The 23,364-nt window shown below is 34.8% G+C and overlaps 1 long non-coding RNA gene across 1 annotated transcript in view; it reads left to right on the forward strand.

The window, feature by feature from the left end:
* The window catches only part of LOC110408210, a 35,883-nt gene extending 19,062 nt beyond the window's left edge, over nucleotides 1-16,821 (forward strand). The window contains exons 5-6 of the long non-coding RNA XR_002444221.1: nucleotides 7,262-7,303; nucleotides 15,045-16,821. This is a non-coding gene — a long non-coding RNA (uncharacterized LOC110408210). The remainder of the gene's footprint in view (nucleotides 1-7,261; nucleotides 7,304-15,044) is intronic.

Raw genomic sequence — 23,364 nt, forward strand, 5'->3', positions numbered from 1 at the left:
CTTCCCTTCCCTTCCCTTCCCTTCCCTTCCCTTCCCTTCCCTTCTGTTAAAAACAAACAAACAAACAAAAAAAACAACCCAACACAACAGGTCCCTAAAACTTTAAGATGAAAAATCTAGGCTTGAACTTTATCATGGCTTGCAAGAATTCTGAACTATTGTCTTTAAACTTATACTCACTAAAAGTCTACACGAAGTATTATAAATTATCCGCAGCACTAATATCTTACTAACATGCCATTGTGATTTCAGAAACAAAAAAGTTGAATGAATGTGTTAATTTTCCTTCAAGTCATAATTTGCTCATGTCATAGAAAATACTGGAATACTATCATATCACTCAATAATAAATATATCCCTGACAGATATAGCTGTGCAGCTGTAGTTCCTGAGCTCTTACGTCTTGACATGAGAATATGTGGTGAATTAGGTGATAGTATGAAAAGAGGGAATAACATAGTCCACTTTGTCATAGACCTGTAAAAATAATTTGGCATCCATAATTTTTGTTATTTTTTTCATTTACATCAGTCAAATAAAATGACCTCTCTGTATGACAATCATTTCATTACAGGTTGTGCACATGGTTTTTTGACCATATGAGATAATGTTTGAAATAATAACTTATCATACCTTCTGAATTCTGATGCAGAAATTGTGAATTAACTGGACAAGTTTGCAAGTTTTTTTTTTTAAATTTATTTATCATATTGAAAATATTCACAGAAAGATCAGTTCTGGATAGGACTTTTTGCTTGTTTTGTTGGTTTTACTTCTTTGTTTTGCTTGTTTTTAATATGTCTCTATCAACACTTAACCTTCATCTACATCAGTGTCTACCTCCTTCTGATCTCAAGTCACACACTTACAAGTGATCTCCATTTCATAACCAGCAAGTTTTTAAGGTTTTTAAAATCAGAAACAAATCCAGTGTTCCTACTATTAGTTCTGCTTAAGATTAACAGAACCTGAGGAATTTCTTAATGGGTGTGATTGACTGGGTTAGTCTGTCTGGAGAAATGTTCTGTCTCAGACAGTGATGATGGGAAATGCTGTTTGGGAAACATGCCAAGGCAGTTTCTTTGTCCATCATTTTTGTATTTCTCCAGTATCCAGAATTTTTGTACTAGGGGCATTACACAGAATACCCCCATTGTAGTTGTCTCAGAACCTGTTTTTAGAGTTTTCCTCTAGGAAGATATCTAATTCAAATTTAGTTATATGAAAGCTGCTCTGAAAGTAATGCCTCCTATTTTATTGTATTGGTCCATGACATCAGACACAGGTCTTGGTGGTATGACAGTAGAGGCTGAACTTTCTTAATAATACTCCATTACATTTTATTACCATGCGACAGATGGCAGACAATGGGCAGTCTATAACACAGCATCTGACATGGAAGAGTATGAAGCAAAGGTGTGTGGCAGCCACTGACATTAATCAATGCTTACTGAACATTTATGTAGACCAAACAGCGTATTTTAGAACAATGAGGCAGTGAGTAGTGCGTTTCAGCAGCTGTAATAGCAGCAGTGAGTCAACTCTACTGGTGAAGATTTTTGTAAGTGAGGGATGCAGGTTCTTGTTCATTACAGACTAAAATGCATAGCTAATGGTGACTATGTTGAAAAATAGAGTTTTGTAGATGATAATTGACTCTATCAAATAGCACAATTGTACTTTTGGAATCTGTTGTAGTTTCCCTAGAAATAAATATGAGGCATTACTTTCAGGGAGACGCATGTCTTTCTGGTAATGGCTTTAAGTTGCACCAAGGGAGGATCACGTTAGATATTAGGAAATACTTTTTATCAGAAAGAGTAGTGAGGTATTGGAACAGGCTGCCCAGGTAGCCACTGCTCCAGGTGGAGCCACTGTCCCTGGAGGTTTTCAAGAAATGTGTAGATGTGGAACTGAGAGACCAGGTTTAGCAGGCGTGGTGATGGTGGGTTGACACTGGACTGGATGATCTCAGTGGTCTTTTCCAACCTTAATAATTTTAAGATACTATGATTTTACATATGTTTTTAGTAGGCCTTTTATATCTCCATGCTATTCTCTGGCAACGTATTCCTAATGTTCCCTAAATGCTGTGTAAAAATAGTATCTTAATTGTGTGTATTTGAAACTGATGTCCTTCAGGTTTCACTGAGTGTCGCTTGGTGAATAACTGTTCATATTCAGCTTATATAATGCATGAATGATTTTGTAAACCTTAGTCATATTCCTTCTCATCCTACTGCTACAAGAGTTTCAGTTTTCTTTAGCTCTCCTCTTAAGACATTCTGATCAGCGTTGTAGTTGTCCATTTCTGTATACTGTCCACTTTCACTACAAAGTTCTTCAGAGGGAGAGAGAAGAAGTAAACACAGTTCTTAGGATGCTGGTATTTTATCTTTCTGTGTAGTTATCAGCAAAGTATTGCCCTGAAGTTCTATCTTACTGAAGAAAAGAATATATAATATAAAGGAATAAACGTGTATGTGTAAAAAAAGTATGTATATGGATACATGCATTCAGGTAAGAGAGACGCAATCAGATTACTTATATAGTAAAAACAATTATACAAAATTTAAGATTTTCTCTGTATGCATTGACCTTTTCATGATCTCATTTGAATAAGAGAGTTTATGTCAGGGAACACTATTTTTCATTGAAAGAATAAGTTTAATTATTTATTGCTTTCCAGCCACTCATGGACAAATTTCTTTCCACATCCTCTATAGGCAATGCACACCTTGTAAAGTAGAATATGATTATAAATATGCTTACCTTCTGTACAATAACTGGAGGTAAGTATTACTGAAAAAAAAAAAAAACACCAAAAGAAAAACAAAGGAAAATAGCAACTCCGTTAATTTGAAATCCTGTCTTCTAACTTGTACATTAACCACAAAGCTGGAGCCAGACGGAAAAATAAATCAAGGAAAAGATATTGCTAAAATATCAAGATGTCAAACAAATGTCTTTAATAGGTATTCTGAATCTCTATGTTTATAAAAAAGCAGGATGAAATAGTAACAAAGAACTATGTTTAAAAGTACATGGAACTTTTGTTCACATGTAGACAGTCAAATTACTAAGAAGAGTTGCTATAATGATAAATCTTACTTTAGTATAAAGATGGGGGAAAGAAAAGATTAAAAGTTTTACAGATATTATTTTTAAAAAAAGTCTGCACTTTTTGGTCCAAATGTAGACATCTGCAGTGACAAACCAATCTCTGACAATTTAAGTAATATTTGCTTCAAAGTTTAAAACAATGTAGACTTGAACATAGCAATAAAGAAGGACATTTCATAAACAGGAAAAGGCAGTCTTATAAATATACTTCATACTTTTCTTTGAACAAAATCCTACAAATCAAAAATCAAACTGTTTATCTATATACAGATTCCTGAAAACATTACTCTCCCTGCGTCTCTCCTCAGCTCCCTCCCTCCAGTGTCCATCTTCCAAATTAAGATAATAATGGCAATTCATTGTCTACTGATAATTCTTAAGTATAGAATCAAACTATCAAGATTTTATTTCATTACTGCCTGGTAAGTACTGGAATGGATTGCCTAGGGAAATACTGGAGACTCCATCTCTGGAGTTATTTAAGAGGCATGGCACTAGGGCCTAGGGCACATGGTTTTGTGATGGACTTCAGGTTGTCAGATTGCAAATCAGGTTGATTGTTGGACTTGATCTTGAAGGTCTTTTCCTTCTGATTCCATGATTCTATTATTGTATCATCGTAGGTTCAGGCAGGGCACACTTAAAGCAATTGAAACACTTTCAGTACCTATAATCCTTGGACAAGTCAGAAGACTAGGAGAAAGAGAAATTGGATCTAGTTCTATCCTGTTAATTTATGATTATATGCATTAAATCTATCCCTATACATTCTTGAATGTTTTTACATTTCAAAAATGCTATCACTAGTTAATACTCACTATGCTTAGCACAATGATATACTGGTTTTGGCCAGGGTAGATTTAGGGCAAACAAAAAAAATCTATTTAATTTCTGCTGATACATGTGTTTACAAAATCATGCTAGAGAACAAAGGATTTTTTCAAAGTCTTTGGTTTATTTGGCTTTTAGTAAGCTATAAATCAGTTAAGGTGTTACTGGTTCTATTTTTTTTCCTTTATAAGAATAAAAAATACAGCACTATACTACTAAAACACTGTAGGAAAGCATACCCTGGCTTCTCAGAATGGGAAAACAAGGATTCCTCTGTAATGTCACTGATAAAGGCTAAAATTACACATTTTTCAAACAGTCCAAACTGGAAGTGTTGACAGCTAGATATCTTTCAGCTGTTTTTTTTTGTTTTTTTTTGTTTTTTTTTTTTTACCAATAGGCTTTGTTCTTTGTATACTTTTTTATTATTATAAAAATTATATGCGACTACTTTTAAAGCAACAGTCTTCTCTTTGATTTAAGTGGTTCGAAATCATGGGAAGCATTCAATTTTATGTAAGGTAAAATTTTATTACATTTTTGCTTTAAAGATGATTAAAAATTAAATAAAATTATCACTAAACACTTTGATTTCAAACAATGTTTCCAGTTGTCACTGACATGGATGTATATAATGATAGTCAGCATTTTATCTTCTTTCTGACAGAAGTCTTGTTCAGCACTTTTCTAACTACATCTACATTATTTTTATATGTACTTTAGAAAGGTCATAAGCACAGAATGCTCTGAATTGCTCTGGTTTTCCATCTGAACCATTCTCTGTCATTCAATAGTATGTTGAAAACAGATAAACAGAGTGTTGTATATTCTGAAGGGCACATACTTCAGCCATATTTGAAGCTGTGTTTCAGGTTTGCTGTAGGGAAGGCTGGCTTATTCTTACTTAAACTTTTTCAATGTATTGTTTAGAATGTGTAATTGAATTACATCATGCATTATAAAAAAAAAAAAAAACAGCAACAACAACATTAATCTGTATGATGCTTAATACAAAGTTAAGAGTAGTGAAGAAGTGGAAGCACTTAGGGAAAAATGTAGTAATAAGGCATGTAGTAATTAGGAAATACTACTTTTCCAAAAGAGTGGTCAGGCACTGGAATAGGCTGCCCAAGGAGGTGGTAGAGTCATCAGCCCAGGAGGTATTCAAGGAACGTTTAGACGTTGTGTTGAGGGACATGGTTTAGTGAGAACTATTGGTGATATGTGGATGGTTGGACTGGATGATCTTGTAGGTCTTTTCCAACCTTGGTGATTCCATGATTATAAGTAATTCTAGTGCTGAGAGGGGCGTCAAGCCCCATGAACAGTCCCACATGGTCTAAGAATGACTAAAAATGACTAAAAATGGTAGATTTGTTCATCTGTTAAGAGTCAGCATGACCTGTGATAATTTTCCCATTTATGAATTTCAAGCTTATTTTTCTCATCTCTAAAAATAAAACAATATGCTAGAAAAGCTAAAAAAGCAAAAACTTCTTCTAAAAGTTGCACAACTTATAAAGGTTTGTTTTCACAGAAACTGAGTTCTCCATGGCCTTTTCACTTTCTACTGCTTTCACATTAAATGTTTATTTCTATTCATTATTTCTATTTCTACTTCAAAGCCCTTCATGAGTGATAAATTAGCTAATTTTTTTTTTAATTTTGACTTTTTTTTTGCAGTCTTTAGTCCATCTGACAGTCATCAGAATTAAAAAAAAACAAAACGAAAGAAAAGCACAGATCTTCAACAAGAACAGAGATAAGAGTAAAAAATGCACTAGTCTGATGAGAACATTCCCAAATATCAACATGTTCTGAACAAGATATACAGCTCACTGCACTGAGTTTTGTATTCCCTCAGTAAATTTGTTTCAGTCATAACACAAAGGGATGAGCTGAAATGGAATAAAGAGAGAGTCTGTCATTATTTCATCCTAATAAAGTTAATTTGATACTTTGCTGGAAAATTACATTAAAAAATTCAAGAAGATGTCAACTTGTCAGTTTCAAACCAGTATAATAGCTTAGCTCCATTTGTGCAGAGAATTTTTACTATGATTTTTTATCTTATTATTCATTTATTTTGAAAAAAAAAAGTTTTAAGAAAAGCCTCAGAAGATATTTCAGATTCTGGAAATAGAATTCTGAGAAATTGCAGTTCAGCAGAGAATGATTTATAACACTGCATTGTTCTTGAAATCATCCTCTAAAAAGGATGATAAAGGTGATGTAAATATAATTCAAAATTTAGGTTTTATTTTGAGAATGACCAAAGTATGTTCATGTGTGTTGACAATATAATAATTTATATTATCTATGTTTCATATATATACTATACATAGTATATATATATAGTATAAATATGAACTTCTCAGTGTTACATCATTATGAGTTTAAAGTAGTTTCTGGACTGATTCTTCATGATAGTTAGTCTTTCACCATATTACTTAACAATGAAGTGAAATATGATGTGTTTCACCAGTTTACTCACTTTTTCTCCTCCAATTACAGGCATTCTTCTCTTTCTCTTTTAGAATTCTAAAATGGTTGTTTTATATTTCAGATCATCTTTCACAGAGAGTACATTAAATTTATTTTATCTAGCTTTGTAGGGTGAGCTGATTTGCTCATCAGATAATCAGATTAACTCAAAAATTGAACTTTAATTTAAATAATTCTACAGCAATTATCTTTCAATCCCTCCCTCGACCAGCAACTAAGATGCCTTATTGATTATGGCTTTCAACTTATCCATTTCAGGCAGAAGGAATCAGATAGCTGACACCTTTACTTTTTTACTTATGCCTTTTTTACTTTTAAAAGTGAATGATCACCTAAGATGCATGAGGAATCTTGAGAACATTCCAAAAATTATTTTGCAAGTCAGAAATCAGTTCAAACCTTTTTTTATAAAAAAGCTTTTTTTTTAATCAGAATCTGTTATTGAATAAAAAGACTCTTTCCAAGAATTTCACTAGAAAACAAAGTAACTAGAAATAAATAAAAGCTATATTTTATTCTTTTACAAAAACATTTTAAAATATAAATTAAATATATGTATATTACAAAGTAATTTCTATAGATCTAAGTAACAATCTCGGCTGAAGCAAACTAAATCTTATATACCTTTTAATCCCAATTTTAGTTAGTTAATTTCCTGAAAAAACTTGGTTTATAAGACTTTTTTTTCCTTGCCATTCACTGGTTGTATTGTATATATGAGTTATATTTATATAGTCTTTATTTGTATTTCTTTGATTTGTTTTATTCATGTTCTTATGTGTTATTATGTGCTTATGTGCAGGAGAAAACAGATAATGTTGGAAAAGAGACTGACAATAAAAAGGTAATTTTTAATATGAGTTTGAAAAAAGAGAATGATTGTTAAAAGATAGGATTGCAAGATTATGAACCAGTGAGAAATTTAAATTTTCTATACCACACACTACATTAGATTGAATAATAGAGTGAACTTAGAAAAAAAAATACATCAGAAAGCTATTTTTAAACAAGTGTTTACACAGGAAAAAACAGAACTATTGCATAATTGCAACAACATTCTAATTAAAGCAGACTTTTTCCTAATTACAGATGAACCTCTTTCTTAGTCTGTACTCTTCAGACAACTGATACTTACCTCTACTTGCACATTTACTTTTTATTGTTTGAAAAAATGAATTATTGGTATGTTTTAATAATTGTTCTTTCACAAATGGTAAATTATATTTTCCTTAAACTGTTTTCTATCCTTTTGACTGGATTTCTCTTGGGGTGAACCAGTTGAGAATCTGAAATTGAAAAGGCACAATACATGCTTTGCTGGTCAGTAATGAAGCTTTGCTGAGTAGAGAAAAAATCTCTCACAAATAGCATACATAAAAGCTAATGGGAAAAAAATGCTTTTGTTGTTGCTGTTTTATTTATTATTATTTTTATTTTTCTATTGAGACACTAGCCACGGACAAGGGTAGGTTTGTGAAAAATAAAAAAAAAGCTCACTAAATGTAGTCTTAGATCAGGCATGAGCTCTATGCTAAGATTAAAAAAAAAAAATCTCCATTTCTAAGCCATGGGCTTCCCTTAGAAGAAGTATTGTCCTTGTATATGAGAAATAAGAAAATAATATATATAATAATAAAGCAATGATAGTCATAGCACAGCATTCGTTTAATACCTAGGACATATTAAGAGACGAGCTCTGATATTTAAGTGTGACCCTTTCATTGACTCATAATGCACAACCAATTGGATTTATAAGATTAAAAAGGTTTCCTTAACTCTTTTTTCTTTAATGATTTCCACTAAATTACAAGATTGATTAAAAAAATGATTCAAAATAATAAAATATAAAATGCTTAAACTAATATTCAAATTTTCATTGGAACTTTGTTATACACAATGTATGTTTAAAATAAGGTCCTTAAAGTTTGTTTCAAAAACAGTGCCTTTCATGAAGAATTGATGTACAACAAACAAACTATGATAGTCTGTAGCACTGAAGCACGCATCCACAACACCATTTCCTCTTACCATTTTTTTCTATTTGTGTGTGTTAAACAAACAAACAAATAAAAGTTGTTTTGCTATGAGCTATTTTGTCCGCATCAGGAAGCAACAATTATGAAAATGAACAATAAAAAAAAAATAGGAAATCGATAGACAAAAAGAAAGAGCTAATTTAAATTGATATTTAACCACTCATGCTTCTGACACTCTCTCTTAAGGACACTGGCTTTAATTTGGCTACTGCTGACTTATCTGTAGGGGGTTTACGTGGGGTTTTGGGCATGGGGAGACTGCAGAGTGGTGTCTGTAATAAAAGACTAAAGGCTGTCAATGATAATCACAGGTGCTTCTAGCTGGTGGTACTCTGTGATACAGTATTTAAGAAAGAGTAGAAAGTACTGTGCAGCAGTAGTGAAAGACAGAAGTTAAAACAAAAAAAAAAGAGACAACCTTGCAGACAACAAGATAAGGGAAGAAAGAAGGGTAAGAGGTGATCCAGGTGTTAGAGCAGTGATTATTCCACAGCCTGTGCAGAAGACCATGAAGCAGCCTATCCCCCTACAGACCATGTCAAAGCAGATATCCACAGTGGAGCTTGTGGAGAGCCCTACAGCACAGCAACTGGATATGGCCAGAAGAAAGTTGCAGCCCATAGAAAGCCAATGTAGGTGCAGAGTTTTTTTTTTAATTTTTTGAGAATTGCATTGAATGGAACTAACACATTTTTGTTTCTTTCTGACTGTTCTGACAATCCTGGAGTCTGCACAGCTGACACTACGTTAGGAGCTGACATACGTTTGTAATGCAGTATAATTATGGCTGATGAATTTACTTTCCAAATTTTCGTCTAAGAAATTTTAGGTCAGAGTTGTATAATTTACTATTGATTTGCACATGCTATAAATCCAAAGGTCCTAAAAATGAGATTTTACTGTAATTTGCAGGATACATATGCACACAGAAAAGTAAAACTTCTCAAAGTCTCAAGACTCTCTAAGACAAGATATTTGGACCACGGAAAGATATATTTTGGAATTATATAAAATAATAGTGTTTTCAGGTTTTCTGCAACACATGTTTAAAGTGGCAGAGATGATCATTGTCATATGTTACTTATGTGTACATTCATAATTTCTGGGGACTTCTTTAAGATCAGGAGACAAGACAAGAACAATAAGAGGCAAAATGCAGCAGAGAAAAATGAATTTGCAAAGAATTGCAGTAAGAAACCACTAAATAACACAACCTTCCCAATGCCGCACTGAAGAAAATAGGAAAGACTGTGTATAACATGCAGTGAATGCAAGGGAATCAGAGATAAGGAAGCAGGGAGAAAGGTGTAGTGTTGAAAAGGGAGAAGAAAGCTGTTTTCTTTTTTGTTTGTTTGTTTGTTTTTGTTTTTTCTTGATACTACTGTTAGCCTTTCTTTTACAAACCTTGTTAAAATGACATTGACATAACACTGAGAGAGCTAAGAGGCTAAATATATTCTAGATTTTCTATTCAATGCAGTATGTGAATGTTAAAATATGTAACATACATCTTTATACTGTGTAGCTGAACACAGGCAACCCTCTGCACTTCGCCCTTGCACGCTGAGACCAAAAGTCTGGTCCGGGCCAAATACTGCATATAGACATCAATATGATGAACAGCAAAATGGCGTTTATTGGTAAAAGTTACAGAACTATATAGTATTTCTTATCTTTTACTAGACTATTCCAGAAGTTCATGTGGGCTACTGGCCAATCATATTAAATATCCCGCTCTGTCCACTCACTTCCGAAAAGCCATACATAGAGTGGTCATACACATTGTTATTAAAACAAAGAGGTACAGCCTCTCCTTCTTACATCGCGGGTTCAAGTAAGTAGGTCAACCAATAGCAAGCGAAATGGGGAAGGGCCTTCCACGTTACATCCCGAACGCTCCGTTTTTCGCCTAATACAACAATACTGGAAGTCTAGAAAACTACCAGGGTTTCCCAATGCATACTTTCTCTTACCCTAATAGTCGTATTTTACTCATCTGGCTTTCTCCTCTAATTCCCTATATTTGATACAACAAAGATTTTTACATGGAATGAAAATGCATCACATAAGTTATGTCTAGTAAAGCATCAAGGATTAGTGTCCGAGATCTGTTTGGAGAAATACTGCATTTCATGCCATCTTCTGCATTTCTAGCATGTATCAAAGTATTATGTCTAATGAAAGAATGCTTTGAAACCCTCAGACTTCTCACTGGTCATGTTTATTTTTCCATCTCAAAGAACTGCTGTTGTGAAAGGAATAAAAACTGTACATAGCTGTATTTGGGTTGTATTTTCCAGTATATGCTCATTAGTGACAGTTAAATAGTTGAAGTTTTAACATTAACATAAGGTATTGATAAATGAGAGTAAAAATGAATTTGAGTGACAGCAACATTTTAGGAATAATTATCCCTGTTTCCCCAAATTACTTTTTTTCCATTGTTCTTAATTTTATTTTTTGTTTACTGATCATCTTGTTTTCTAATGCAACTGCAGTTCTTTGTGCAATGTCTATCATTTTTCAGGAAACTTTGCCATAATTTTGTGCAATTTAGTGAGTTACTATGAGAGGAATAATTGATCAAGTAAAAGTTTGCTGAGAATCTGAAGAAAAGAAAAAATGAAAAACATTTCACAATTTGAACACTGGAAATACATGGATAAGAGGTGAATTGCCTTTGTACTCTTGCCGAATCTGAGAAAAAGGTCTTCATCACAAAAATTTATCTACATAAGGCTGCTCCGAAAGTAATGTCTCTCTACAAGTACCTGAAAGGAGGTGGTGGTGAGGTAGGGGTAGGCCAGGTGTCTTCCTTCTTCCACGTAACTAGCAGTAAGACTAGAGGGAATGGCCTTAAGTTGTGTTGGGAAGGTTCAGGTTGGATATTAGGAAAAATTTCTTCTACAAAAGTGTCATCAGGAGCTGGAATGGGCTGCCCAAGGAGGTGGTGGAGTCATACAAAACTGAAAGTGTTTAAGAAACATCTAGATGTGGTATTGAGGGACATGGTTTAGTGGGAAATATTGGTGATAGGTGGACAGTTGGACTAGATGATCTTAGAGGTCCTTTCCAACCTTGGTGATTCTGTGATTCTATTCTATGATTTTATTATGTTGACTCACGATGTTTGAGGTGAATGGTGTTGGTATGGCAGTAGAGGCTGAAATTTCCCACCAATATTCCATTACATTTTGTTGCTGTCACAACAGATGACAGCAGAGGGACACTGACAAAATTATGTCTGACATGGAAGTGCATATGAAGCAATGGTGTGTAATTGAATTTCTCTATGTGGAAAAAATTGCACCCACTGACATTCATCAATGCTTGCTGAACGTTTATGGAAATCAAACAGTGGATGTGAGCACAGTGAGACATTGGGTAGTATGTTTCAGCAGTAGCAACAATGACAGCGAGTCACTTCTGTTAGTGCTGATTTTACGAGTGCAGCATGCAGGCTCTTGTTCATTACTGGCAGCAACTATATGGAAAAATGGTGTTTTGTAGATAATAATTTTCTCTATCAAATAGTGTCATTGAATTCTTCATATCTTTCACAGTCCACAGAAATAACTAGGAGGCATTATTTTTGGCCAGATCTATGTAGTTTGTCATATATGACTTCCCTTGGTGAATCCTTATTAATAATGCTCTTGATCACATTCTTCTCCCTCATGTGCCTGGAAATGCTTTCCTGAATCATCTGTTACTCTTCCTTCCTTGGATCAGGGTAAGGTTGACCTGCTTGTAGTTTCCTGCACTCTCCTTTTTTCCTTTTCTGTAGACAGAAGTAACATTTTCTTTCCTACAGTCTTGAGGAACTTCTTCCTATCACCGATTGTTCAAAGGCTTGAATGGCATTGCACTGAGAACCATACTCCTCAGTTTTTGTGGATGCATTCCATCAGGACCCCGGTTCGATTTGCTTCATAATACTTTGATCTGACCCACTTGAAACAGTTGAACCAAGGGAATATCTTTCTTGCTCTCTATTCTCAGGGACCTGGGATTTGTAATGGTTAGTCTTGCTAGTAAAGATTAAGGCAAAGGTATAGTTCAATACTACAGTCTTTTCCATGCCCTGTGTTACTAGGTCCCCTGACTTGTTCAGCAGCACAATTACATTTTGCCTAGTTTGTTGTTGTTGTTGTTGTTACATATATTTATAGCACTCTTTCTTGTTGCCTTTGAGATTCTTTGCCAGATTTAACTCCATTTGACCTTTGCCTCTTTTAACTTCATCTCTGAACGCTCAGACAATGTCTCTCTGTTCCTTTCAGGTGACCTATCCCTGCTTCCACCCTTTGTGGTCTTTATTCTTGTGTTTGAGTTTGGCCAGGAACAACCTGATAATCCCTGCAAACTTAATGACAGTTTTAACTGACTTATTCTTTGTTGAGATGTACCCTTGGAGGATGTGATTCTTGAATATTAGCAAGTTTTCTTGAGCTTCCTCTTCCCTTTAGAGCCACATGACTCTTCCAAGCAGATCTTGAGGAGGCTAACACCTGCTTTCCTGATATCCAGTATTGTGATTTCGCTTTTCACACTCCTCCTTGCTCTCAGGATCCTGAACTTGTCAATGGTTTATGGGCTGGTTTGGCCCAGTTCCGTGACTAGTGGGGTGAGGGGACACACGGATCCAAACCCAGGGAAAAGGGAAAGGGAGAAAGGGGAAGGGGTAGGGAGATGGTCCTAAAAACAAAACAGTGGCAACAATCTGAGGAGAAACAAACTAATTTACTAAATATGATATCGGAATGCAAGATAACACAGTATAATAGAATATAACTAGAATTGAAGTTAATAAATCAAATAAAATTAGAGAGAGAGTGTCTAAAAACCGACAGCTTTATTCTAATGCTTAAGACGAGATGACTAGAGAGCACAGATGCTGCTGGGACAAGCAGAAAGGGAAAAGAGAGAGTCTCATGATATGCAAACAATTTTATATTTCCTTCTGACTGGAAATGCAAAGTCCTCCAGGGTACGTACTTCTTCTCTTCTGAGACAGGTATACCTGGAAATACTGACGATCCATGGAACTGGAGCATTAACTCTTTAACTCCCAGTGCACCATATGACATTATGATGTGGAATACCGATAATACAAATCATAAAACCATGACAGAACTCCACCATCTCATGGCCACTGAAACCAAGTTTGCCTTTGACCTTCATACTCTCCACCATGGCTCCCATCATTGGCAAGGACAATGTCCAGCATAGCATGTCTCCTTCTTGGCTCATTTTCATGGAGGAGAAGGTTTTTGCCAACACATTTCAGGAAACTCTTAGATTGCTTATGTCCTGCTGTGCTGTCTCTCCAACATCATCCCAAATCTTTTATCTCTCCCGCACTGAGCAACTCAGGAGAAATGGGAGTTGTGGTCAGTTCATAACATGTCATCTCCTTCCTCACACATTTTTCCTCCCAGAGAATAGTCCTTCACCAACTGCTCTATCGTGGGTCTCCACCAGGCTGCAGTATTTGCCAGATGACTGTTCTTGCACTCTACAGGCTGCAGTTTACATATCTGCCAGTTGAAGGATGGTGACCCTCATGGGATGCAGTTTGGATATCTGCTCTGACATGGTGCATCTTATACTACAGTGGAACAATCTGTTACACCATGGTCTTCTCCACAGGCTGCAGAGGAATCTCTGATCAAGTGCCTTAAGCACCTCCTCTATCTCTTTCATCCTTGCTGTCTGCCAGCTTTTTCTCTCACTTATCTCTCTATCAGCTACTAAACAACATTTTTTTTTTTTTGCCTTTCTGAAAAAATAGTAGCGCAAAATCATCACCAGCATCACTCGTTAGCTCTATTGCGGCCAGTGGTGTGTCCCTTTTGGAATTGCCTGGAAATGGCTCTTTGGGCTGCTTTTGATCTCTTCTTACAGGTGTTGCCCCTGCAGCTCCACTACTAAAGCTCTACCATGGAAATTGCATAAAATTATTTTAGGATATTAGATTCAAAATAAACATACAGTATATATATATCTCGATGTTTAACAAATAAAAAACATGTAATACACAAAATTATGAGATTTTACAGTCACCAGAATTGTACATAGAAGGCATAGGGATAAATTCTGTCTAATTCGGACTTAGTCAGTTTGTAGAAGTTTCAATTAACATAGTGCAAATTCAAGGCAACTCTGCATAATCTGGTATGTAGATACATCATAATTCAGTACCATAAAAGTTCAGTATACTTTCAATAAAAGCTGAGATTATGGAGCCATGATCATAATTATATCCTTTTATTTTCATGCTATGCTATTCCCATTCTGTATCTCTATCCAATAATCAGTCAGTATTTTTGCTATTAGTGTTATAAAACTCTAAACTTTAAACTTTTTATTATAATCTACAGATTCCTCTTAGCTCCTTATATATATATATTTGTATGTTTTTGCTAGTTTTCATATTTCCAGCTTAGAATGGTAAAATATAAAAATGAATAGATAATGAAAAAAATTTACATGTCCTTCATAAATATAAAAGCCAAAAAACTATTTGCTTTTTTTTTTTTTTAACAGGACTTTTCTTACTCTTTTCAAAACTCTGAATTGTGTCAGCATCTTTTATACAACTGAACAATACTCACTGAAAGAAAGACATATTTACTTAAAGACTGCTTTAGCAACCAAAACCCAAAACACAACCATAAACAGAAAGCACCATCTATGACTCATTGCTTTGTTTCCATTATAATTAATGACAATGTTTTTTCAAAATCTTTCCTTATAAAAAAAATAAAAAATAAAAAGATGTTGTATCGTGCAGCCTTCAGGGAAGATATCCAGGAGAGCTGTTTGGATGAATCTTCTTCAAGAACTTAACCTTAGCACCCAGAGCAAAGGAGATACTTGGCTTAAAAGGAAGTTGCTACTCAGAGATGTCCTGCCTCGGGGTATCCATCAGTGAAAGAGGGGCACAGCCAAGTCAGGCTTTCATTTGATACATTTCCCATGTGTCACCAAAAAGACAAGAACATATATCCTAGCTCAGATGGGATGTCAACAGCCACAAGCCAAATTCCTCATCTGCTGTGTGTGGAAAACAACACATTGTGTAAGTTGTTATCTTCTGTATACAAAAAAATAAAATAGTAAGAGACTAAGCATGTACAGAAATGCACAAAGAATCAGGCATGGAGATTTTATACTACATATTTAATTTCTGTCTTTCAGAATAGATACTATGGTTGGATTTATATACTGTTAATGACAAAATAAAAGGAATGTTATAAGCATTGCAAAATGTGATGTATTTTAAAATTCCTTTAATGATTAGCCAAAAAATATTATTTAAGCCTTAGTCTGAGAGAATTTGTTTATATGTATGGCATTTAAGCCTTCACTATATGAAAGACTTTCAAAGTGTAAAATTATGAATGGACACTACTGTTGAGGTTACAATGATTTGTAAAATTCAGTGGAGTGCCAGAAGCTGCCAGCTGGAAAGAAGACAGGAGAATGTCAACAGACTGCATTCAGAAGGAATCCTGATGTGTTGATGTAATAGCTAGATAATTAAATGATTTGCCTGCCTTAAAATTCCATTTACAAAGAAGTCATTTAGCCTTTGAAGTGGAAGACTTTAGAGATCATATAAACATATCCTAGGTTGAAAACAGACTCTTTAACTGTATTAGATTTGTCTTTGTAAACATTAATTCTAATACATCAGTAGCTAAGGTTGATACATTTAATAAACATAGAAATGTATTTGATATCTTGCTAGCTATGAAGTTAAAAAACAATTCTCATTTTTCAGTAAAGTCTGGAAAAAAAATTAGATTTATCTGTCTAGACAAGGGCAAGTGCATTGTCCTCACATGAATAGAGTAACAGAGTAGCTGGAAAGTTCAGAGACACACTGTAGGAAAAAGGAGTACAGTTTTCAAACTGACCTGCCTCATAAATTGGACTTTTATCCAAAACCCACTTCATTAAAAATTTATTATTTCAAAATATTCATATCAGGTTATGAAGATTCAAGTTTCAGCTGATAATGGTGAGAAGAAAGCTATATTTATCTTTACAGGCCTCATAATTAAATAGAGCAAGACAATTAAGACAATTTTATTTATGTGACTGGAACCATGATTTCCACTGTCCCATAAAATTTGACAAAGCCCTTCATTATTGTTCTTTTACTTGTAAATAAGACTGCACTCATCTCAAAAATGTAGAATATTATATGAAGCATACCATACATTTTTCATTAGTTCATGCTGTTGGACAATTACATTTTTATTTTTTATGTTTTGGAACCTCTAGTGCATAAATGTCCAAACTTTTGGTTTGCCTGGGCCACACTGAGTGAAGAGGAATTGTCTTAGTCTCCATATAAAATATATGATATAGTTAACATATACAAGTAATAAAACTTTTAAAATATTTTTTTATTAAAACATGTTTTAAAAAGAGCAAAAATCATAAAGGTAATGGGTTATTTGACCATGTTTTTGTAGAACTTATGTATCGGTCTGGTTTGACAGAAGTTGTTGCAATTCTTAGACTTCTCAAGATGTTCATCAGAAATTTCTGATGAATTTTTATTCTTACAAATATAGAATCACTAAGCTTGGAAAAGACCTACAAGATCATCTAGTCCAACCATCCACCTATCACCAATATTTCACACTGATCATGTCTCTTAGTACCACATCTAGATGTTTCTTGGGCACCACCAAGGACTGTGACTCAACAACCTCCCTGGGCAGTCTGTTCTAGTACCTCACCTTTCTTTTGTAGAAGAAATTTTTCCTAACAAGAGACCAACCCCTACCTCATCACAACCACCTTTCAGGTAGTTGTGGAGAGGGATGAGGTCTCCCCTGAACCTCCTCTTCCCCAGAGGAAAAAATCCCAGCTCCCTCATCTGCTCCTCTTAAGACTTGTGCTCCGAACCCCTCACCAGTTTGTCTTCTCTGGACACACTCCAGGGCCTCAATGCCTTTCTTGTAGTGAAGGGCCCAAAACTGAACACAGTACTCAAGGTGTGGCCTCACCAGAGCTGAGTAGAGGGGGATGATCAACAACATGATCCTGCTGGCAGCACTGTTCTTTATACAAGCCAGGATGTTATTGGTCATCTTGGCTACCTAAGCACACTGCTAGCTCATGTTTAGCTAAGCGTCAACCAACACCCCGGGTCCATTTCCTCTACACAGTCTTCCAGCCACTCTGCCACAAGCTTGTAGCACTGCCTGAGGTTGTGGCCAAACTGCAGCACCATGCACTTGGTTGTGTTAAATTTCATCCCATTGACCTCAGCCCAGATATTCAGCCTGTCCAGATCCCTCTGAAGGGCTTTCCTACCCTCAGGCAGATCGAATCTTCCAACTTGATGTCATCTGCAAAGTTACTTAGGGTGCATTCAATCCCCTTGTCCAGGTCATCAATAAAGATACTAAACTGGACATGCCACAGTACAGACCACTGAGAAACATCACTCATGACCAGTCACCAGCTGGACTTGACTCCATTCATCATCACTCTCTGGGCTAGGCCATCCAGCCAGTCCTTCACCCAGCAGAGTTTAACCATCCAGGACACAGGTTGCCAGCTTTCCCAGGAGAATACTGTGGGAGACAGTGACAAAGGTTTTGCTGAAGTCAAGGTAGATACATTGACAACCATTCTTTCATCCATCAGGCAGATCACTTGATTATAGAAAGAGATCAAGTTGGTCAAGCAGCGCCTGACTTTCATGAACCCATGAAAAAGACCCATAAACCCATGCTGGCTGGGCCTGATCACCTGGTTGTCCTGCTTCATCCTTGAAAACAGTTGTTCACAAACCTATGTACTGTCAAAAAACAATTACATTAATAGGTATGATTGTGAAGTGGTAAGACAAGTCTTACAAAAGTCTGGTAAACTCTTATGAAAGGGGCATGGTCAGGTTTTTGAGTTGAATATCTGATTACAGCTCTATGCATTCAATTAGAAAATTCACAGGTAATGTACTTATGTAGATTGAAAATGGAGTCTCAAATATACCAAAAAGTTGACAATTTTTTTGGCAATCTTGAAATTTTTCTCAAAATTTATTCTCTTTATCAAAATGGAAAGCAAGGCTGCATATTTTTCACTGTTCCCAGGACTGTGTTTAGCCAGTGTATAAAAATACATAAAACTATTTAAATAACTTAAGATAGCACTGCATTTTGTCCTCCCCATGTTCTGATTTCAGCCCAAACAGTGCCAATAGCACATCAATGTTTGGTTGCTGCTGAGTGATGGATGCGTGCCCAGGGATGGGCCGAGCTGCTCAGCAGGGAAGAGCCACTGTCAGGGTGGCACAGTGCAGAGGGTGGGCCACAGGACAGGCTGGGCTTGGCTGTATGTGGCCTCTAGGCAGCAGGTTGGACATGCCTTCTGTACAGTAATATTTTGATATATTTGCTAATAATCATATCATAGAATCAAAGAATGGCTAGGTTCGGAAGATACCTCAAGCCAAGCTATTTTCTACCCCTCTGCCAACCAGGGAGCAGGGTTGCCAATCACAAAGACAGACTTATGATCTTTCTGCAACTAGAAAAGCAATTTAAGTATTTGGGTTTGGCTTTGTTTTTCTTAAAATCTGGAAGAGAATCATTCTTAATAATGAGCACACTTGTGAAATTTGTCCATAAATACTCTTAAATTATTTCATATTTTTCATCCTCTGTATTTTAAAACTGTTTGCATCTTTTTGTCCAATGCCGAGTTTTCTACACTGAGAATGTAGAAAACAATTCAGACATCAGTGATCTCTTAACTTGGAAGGAAAAAAGGAAAATGACTGCTTACTGTGTTCATTCTCCTAGAATAAAATTTAAAATCTATCACAGTGGAAGAGATTAGATATGATCAAAAAACAGTGAAGTTGATTCCTTTTCATAACACCAATCTTAATATGTAGCAAATTTATTTTTGAAATTGTAGCTTCTAGTGACCTCTGAAGAGCAAGAGCTATGCTTGGCAACAACAGTTAATAAAGTTTTTCTCATGCAAATTACAATTATGTGGCAGTCTACCTAGGAGGAATGGTAACCACTGTGATTTCAAGGACTGATTCCTCAAAATGTCACAGCTTTTTAAACAATTGCTCAATAATATAACAGAGAATTTGATGGTCCAAATTCAGCTCATAACATAGAATTTATTAGCAAGTACTCAGTTTACCAAAAGCAAAGACCTTATTTTGGTCAAATGAAGAATGCTTCTATGTATATATAAGTTGTTGAAAAATATGCATTATCTGACATTACAGTCATTGTTATGAAATTTAGAATACAACACTGCAAAATATTTAATACATGAAATAAACTATGAAATTATATGATAGTAAAAAAAAGTTACTTTTCATTATTATCACAGACACACTTTTCTTTGAGCTCACTTTTGAAATAAACTGCTGGTATCAAAATATATTTTTTTTCCCAAAACTCAGCAAAATATTTTTTCTTCCTGAAGATTTAATACATTTTTCCCTTGAGTGTAATAACCTATTTTCACAAAAGCTAAAATAAACAGAAATTATAGAACAAAAGTGATTCCTCATCTTTAATCCAGAAGTAAGATTCAGGTATGGAATCAAGAGGTGATCTATCTTTGAAATTTCTATTTCAAATTTTAAATCTGACATAGGTTAATAATTCAATTTAGCCTGCTTCAACAAAAATCAGAATGTTTTAAAGAGAGAGCAGTCAGCTTTTACTTTGAATAACACCTTATTAAGATTTAAAAAAAAAAATCAGAGAAATGATTAGATAAAAAGAGTTATGTATCCCTACTGGGATGAAAAAAAAAAAGAGAGAGAGAGAAAAAAGAAAAGAAATCCACTGCTATTTCTAAACTAAGTCAAAGAAAAAGATCTGAAAATAAAATGACTATTCCCAGAGATGTTTTCTACGTGTAACTTTCTATTTTGGGGAGAATAATAAAGAAAGCAGATTTGGAAGAGAATGATTTAATTTCAACTGCAACAGAACTAGTTCAATTATCATAAAAGTGGACAAGTATCTGAGTTCTGTGAATATTTGTCGTGGGCCAACTTAGGATACAGTAGCCACAGAACCACACCAGAACCACATATATACAGAACCACACCAGTCAGAGGTATAAAAATTATTTATTTATTAATATTATGAACAGAATCGTTTGCCCAGCTGCAAGGAGCATTATACCCTCAAGGGAACAGTTCACACATCCTACTCCTGGCTGGCAGCCTGGCTATTCCAAATCTTATAATCACCCTTTGTCATGGTGCTAAACATAACATCTCTATGTGTTTCCCGGACTCCACAGGCTATTGTTTTTGCTATTTATTGCTTTTCAGTTAAAATTCTTGCCCTAAATTGCTAATGGCTTACTTGTTCGTGGGTCCCAGGGTTGATTTCTCTCTCTAAAAAGAAAGAACATTTTCTTTACCTGGGTTACTATCATGTCTGTCCTCTGCTCCAAGTGTGTTAAAAGAATGTAGAGTTGTTAAAGTTTATCTGTGCTTTGTTTCTTTCCCACATATGATTTAATTGTGAGCAGGGCAGATGAGTCCATGTTTAATTTAGCAATGTATACAGGTAAGACCACAGTGATAACTTTATCTTATTTTTTTGTTTTCCCAGCACATATTAAAATGATCTTATTAGTTAGAGATGGATATGTACAGTGCCTGAGTAGGTAGGTTTCATTCTGTAATAATACTGTTTTACAAGTGACAACAAGCATGCATATTTCAAAGACAAAATGCTGTAGTTATCAAATTAGTGCACAATATGATGCTACATTGAGCAAATACAGTACTTGCACAGAAATATGCACATTACAAGTGTAGATATACAAATGTAGCTAAATAGACATGCATATACATATAGATGATATATATATATGGCCTCTGTTTCTCTTTTTTTATCCAGTAAGTGATATATATGTGTATAGACATATATATGTATGCATACAAACAATCACCCAAAGCCTTATGACACTGATTACTGCTTCAGAAATCATGCTGCAGTGGTAGGCTTTTTTTGCTAAATGTGAATGCTACAAGGAAACAGGACAAGGAGAAATGGTTTCAAATCTGATAGGATAAGAAGAAATGGTTTCAAACTAAAAGAAGGTAGATTTACATTTAATATAAGGAAAAAGATTTTTTACAATAATGGTGGTCAGGCACTGGAACAGGTTGCCCAGAGACATGGTGGATGCCCTGTCCTTGGAAACATTCAAGGTCAGGTTGGACTAAGCTCTGAGCAACCTGATCTAGCTGTTGATGACCCTGTACATTGCAGGGGAGTTGGACTAGATGACCTTTAAAAGTCCATTCCAACTGAAACGATTCTATGATTCTGTGAAATTCTTTGGGCTGTCTGCTGCCTTTACACTACCGAAAAACCAAAACAGATGCTTAAAACAAAATGCGATATTAAGAAGAAAAATGCACCTGTGCAAATCTTGGGAAACGAGAATGGAGAAAGGAGGGTGGAGAAAATAATATCCAATAGAAGTTGTTGCATTTTCAACACCTCTGAGAGAGGGCTGACATTTAGGTTCTTTGGTGTGGACATCAATTACTAATCTTTCTTCATAGCTAGTCTTGCTAGCTTTGACAAGAAAAAAATTGTCCCCAGTAGAGCCAGTCTAAAAGCCACAGCCAGAGGATTCTGGCATACTGATTTCAACTAAACAATTCTATTTCTAGTTTCAATGTGTACAATGAAAGCCACTAAAAATTCTAGTTTGTTAAGCCTCGGTTTCCAAAGAGTCAAATTCAACTCTTATTTCATTAAAATTTATTTTGTCAAAATGCAGGAATGAATTCTATATCTTATTTTATATTTCTCTGGTCAGATATTTTTCATTTACTCTAACAAATTGATTAAAGCTCCTCTAATGCTTTTTTTTGTTGTTTTTTAATGACAAAATGTTTCAAGATTTTGTTCGGATGAATAAGGCTATGATAAGGTTAATAATGTTACCTCGTATGATCATTTCTGAAAAGCAAATTTTAAAAATGAAAAAACAACTGTCACCTTCTAAGGAAAAGAAAACCCAAGGTTTTGACCTTGAAAGCTTGAAAGAAAGCAACCTATGAACTAATAAACAAAACACCTTGGTATTTAGAATCTACTGTATATAAATGGATTATTCAATGCTATTTTCTCTCAGTTTTTCTCTCTAATGTAATGATATTACAAGTCAATAGATACTATGAAGTAATGCTAACATACAGCAACTCAAGGTTGCTGGGAAATACTGGAAAATAGCTACTTCCTTTTTTTTTTTTTAATCCTTAAGGACATGAACACACACATTATTTAAATTATAAGCAAAAGGAAATGATGTGAGTAGCGTATTTTATTAAAATAAGGAACAAAGTAACAAACTGTCTCTTCTCAAATATTCTACGTTATTCTTTTCACTGACAGCTCATCTCCTCGATTGAACACATCACACATTTTTTTTTATATGAGCAGGAATATAAAGAAAACAACAATCCCCATTTATATAGAATTAGCTAAAATTATGTACACTTGGTCAAGGATTTGCCTCACTGTAGACATGGGATTAAGTCTTTTGTAGATCCAAACTTTTCTTCTAAAAATATATTTAAATATCGATAATCTTGATATCTTCAAATAGAATCATAATTCACTAGTATTCTTTCTTGATATAAAACATATTTTCTATAATAAAAAAAATCTTAATTTCTACACATTTTTTCAGTTGAGTTAATCTATTCTCTTAAATGATGTGAAGTTGTACATGTATTATGTTTTGAATTCACAAGAAAAGCATGAAATAACTTTACCAGGATGATGTAATTCACACTTTACTCAATGAATGCAAGGTCATTAAA

This window comes from Numida meleagris, chromosome 1 (assembly GCF_002078875.1).
Source record: "Numida meleagris isolate 19003 breed g44 Domestic line chromosome 1, NumMel1.0, whole genome shotgun sequence".
Lineage (NCBI taxonomy): Eukaryota > Metazoa > Chordata > Aves > Galliformes > Numididae > Numida > Numida meleagris.